This window comes from Ailuropoda melanoleuca, chromosome 9, assembly GCF_002007445.2.
Source record: "Ailuropoda melanoleuca isolate Jingjing chromosome 9, ASM200744v2, whole genome shotgun sequence".
Taxonomy (NCBI): domain Eukaryota; kingdom Metazoa; phylum Chordata; class Mammalia; order Carnivora; family Ursidae; genus Ailuropoda; species Ailuropoda melanoleuca.
In genome coordinates, this window is record NC_048226.1 from 23,436,199 (window position 1) to 23,439,990 (window position 3,792).

Sequence of the window (3,792 nt, forward strand, 5' to 3'; positions counted from 1 at the left end):
TAAGTCCAGTTTATCTGAAACTGAGAAATATCTTTTATATTAAACCATCTGCTTATCTTTATAAGTACATTTGTGTGTGCATACTATATTTATAAATCATAAATATTCTCCTGACTCTTCAGATATTTTGCTATCTTGAGGAATTTTATTTGAATATTAGCACCTTCCTAGTGTATTTTAAGTAAGTAACCAATAATAATTTTGCTAATTTATTCATTTGATGGATGTAGTGGTTAATATTTTATGTACATTAATCAGATATATTTGGTATATTCATTTCTATTTTCAATTATTTGCTGTTAATATTTGATGCTCTTGCAAATAATAGTGCATTAAGCTGAATTCAGATGTTGGAAAGTCAGCCAGATCAGGAAAATGGCAAAAGTATTCTTTTTGTAGGATATTTGTTTGTGACTTCTGAAAGGAAATTTATTTTGGACAATAGTAAGGAGGAATAGGTTTTGATTTTAAAAATCTAGATATTCAGGAGCATTTACAGATTAATAAAGGCAAGTCATAGAATAGATTTGGTTTGTATGTGTGTGCATTGAAATAAAGTTGCTCCTAGTGAGATAAAACAGAGAATGATATAGGGTAATGATCCTATACTTTCAATATGAACATATATCTTCTGTCTAGGGACTACAGACTAATCAAATGAAGGTAGTATCACATGGTCAGGTACATCCTATCATAATTTAGTAATATAGTAAGTGATATGAAACAACTTCACAGTTAACTCCTGATTCTTTTTTCTATCTTATTGAATAAATATATCAGAATGAAAAACTGCAATATCACTTTATATATCACTCTAGAGAGAAGGATTCTGGGAAGCTTCTGGAGTTGTCATTATAACCAGATTTACTAAAGTCGCATTAAATGTCTACCTGTGCTGTTTTTTGCTGTAAGCTAAATGTAAGTAGTAAATTTTTAAAAGCATTACTATGGTGTGAGGAATGTTTATTGGTTGTGCTGGTCCTGTTTGGATCAAGAATAAGCATAATCATCTGGGTTGCTGAGGTCCATCTGTGTGGCCTTCTAATAAGACAAGACTCATGTAAGGTGGTATCCCATTGTAAACTAATGATCTACTATAACTTGGCTAATGGAATTTAAATTTATAAAATTAAAATAAAAAATATAAAATAAAATTGTGGCAATGGTTGCACAATATGGCATTTACTAAAAAACATTAAACTGTGCACTTTAAATGGGTGAGTTATATGTGAATAATACTTAATAAAGCTGCTACTTAAAAAAAGATAAATATGACTCACTTTTAGTACTGTTCAATTGATGAGGTCATCAATAATCCTCATAATACATCTCATAATACTCCTTCATAATACTCCTCAGTAATCTCACAATACTCTTACTTTTTTCTTTTCATTATTCACATCACAGGGCATTTTAACATCACATGGTATTTTCAGTCTTTATTAGATGGAATACAGCTTTAGAATTTCCCATTTTAGAGATAACTGCTATATACTTATTTGAATAGTTCAACAAAGAGAATTATTAGCCATTTGCAAAGTGAAGGACTCAGGGAGGACCAAAGGAATAAATGATATGACAGAAATGACAAAGGATCAAGAAAATGGAATGTTTGTGGCAAGGAATGTTTATATGATTAATTAAAATAGAACAAACATTATGCATTATTTTTAATTAATTTAATGCATTGTCTCATCTAATCTATTTTTTTGTAATGTTTTGCAGGTCAAAAGTTGAACAGGTTATTGGTTTTTTGTTTTTTTTTTTTTTTCAAGTGAATAAGTTACTTTCAGGGAAGAAAGGTGAGTGGCTATCCTGGTCCTTTTGAAATTATATGTTTTATTACTAGTGATGTCAGTGCTTCAGTCTGTAAGCTCATTCTTTCAGAGGCTTAAGGAAGAATATTTTTATCATAGATGTTTTTCCCAGTGAGTGTCCCTACATGGAAAAAGGAATCCTCATTATTTCTTCCTTTTTTTAATAATAATATTTTTTATTATATTATGTTAGTCACCATACAGTACATCCCTAGTTTTTGATGTAAAGTTCCATGATTCATTACTTGCGCATAACACCCAGTGCACCATGCAATATGTGCCCTCCTTAATACCCATCACCAGCCTATCCCAATCCCCCACCCTCCTCCCCTCTGAAGCCCTCAGTTTGTATTTCTTCCCTTTTAAAAATATCTTTTTTAGGGGTGCCTGGGTGGCTCAGACGTTAAGTGTCTGCCTTTGGCTCAGGGCGTGATCCTGGAGTTCTGGGATCGAGCACCACGTCAGGCTCTTCTGCTGGGATCCTGCTTCTTCCTCTCCCACTCCCCCTGCTTGTGTTCCCTCTCTCGCTGGCTGTCAAATGAATTAATAAAAGCTTTAAAAATATATCTTTTTTTAAGTAACCTGGATAACTTTGGGGAATTATTTCCATATTTCTTTTTTTCACAATTTTGTATTGGATGAAAATAATCTTGTAGTGAAATTCAACTGTGCTAAATACTGATTTTTTTAAATCTTAATCTGAAATATTTACAACATATATGCTTCTACTTATATTATAATCACGCTTTATATTATTTTTCGTACCTCATTTGTTCTTCAAAATTTTGTTGATTAAAGTGGTTTTTTTTATATTCCCAATAGATCTTACTTAATTTTATTAGAACAATCAAATGTAACATTTTTTAATGCTATATATGGGTCCCATTATTCAGGTACTAAATAAAAATATCTATACATGTTTACTGTTCTTTATTCAAACCTGCACAACATAAGCCTGGCTATGGAAAAGCTTATTTGTTGGGAGGGTGCTTGTCTGGATCAATGATGAGCACAATTGTCTGAGGATGCTGAGGGACTCATTCCAGATGTCAATCTGAGGTCCAGATGAGTTGCCCTCTACTAGGACAAATAAGACTCTAAGGGCCCGGCTGTCTTGTGACCCCTCAGTGACAATATAATGCCACTGTTAGCATGCTTTCTCTTTTTCCCAGAATAAGGCATTTATGTCTTATTTTACAAGGCACTATGCGCCTTTAGATATGATCAGTGATCTAAGACTTGTTTCATTTTGCTTACTTTGAACAAAAGTTGTAGAAAGATACTTACATAGAGAAAATATGTTCTTGAGTAACAAATGAGGGAATAAAAATGATTGAATTAAGAAGGCAAGAAGCAACTGAGATAGGTACTAGAAATTTTCATTTGGGTTAAAAGAAGAAAAGATTGTATGCCTATATTAAATAATAACAATGGAAACAACTTCAGCTTTTTGTTAATTTTACCACTGAATATTTTCTGATACTCTGTCTTTGTTTTTCTTTCTATCATGTTTTGCTGAGATAGAAGGACTAGGATCAGGGCTTTGACTTCAGACAATAGAGGTGAGTAACTAAACAAAGATCTTTTGAAGCTCATATGTTATATTCTGTGTGCCAGGTCTTGAGGTCTCTGTGTTCATCTTCTCAGAAGATTATTCAAGAATATTTTTATAATGTGTCTTTTTCCTCATTGAGAACTTCATCAAGGTTACCTACATTATTGTATCCTTATAATTTGTTCTTTCATTTTAATTCTTTTCTGCTTTGATGGAAAGATGAAAGGTATGAGAGAATTTTTTAGCAATTTCATATTGGATCAAAATTATTATACTGAAATCCAAATATGCCAAAATGTTATCAGATTTCTTCATCTGCTTAATTATTGAAATTTAAGAATTGAGACTTGATGATTTATAAGGTTTTTATGGTCACACTGCATTATACTTCTGCTTCTACTTTAATCTTTGGGGATTGAC

General features: G+C 31.9%; 1 non-coding gene across 1 annotated transcript; it reads left to right on the plus strand.

Moving 5' to 3' along the window:
* The first annotated feature begins 2,813 nt into the window (after nt 1-2,813).
* On the plus strand, nt 2,814-2,880 carry LOC117803908. Its single transcript, XR_004628029.1, has one exon. It is a non-coding gene; the product is annotated as a small nucleolar RNA SNORD109A (small nucleolar RNA).
* Nucleotides 2,881-3,792: the final 912 nt, after the last annotated feature.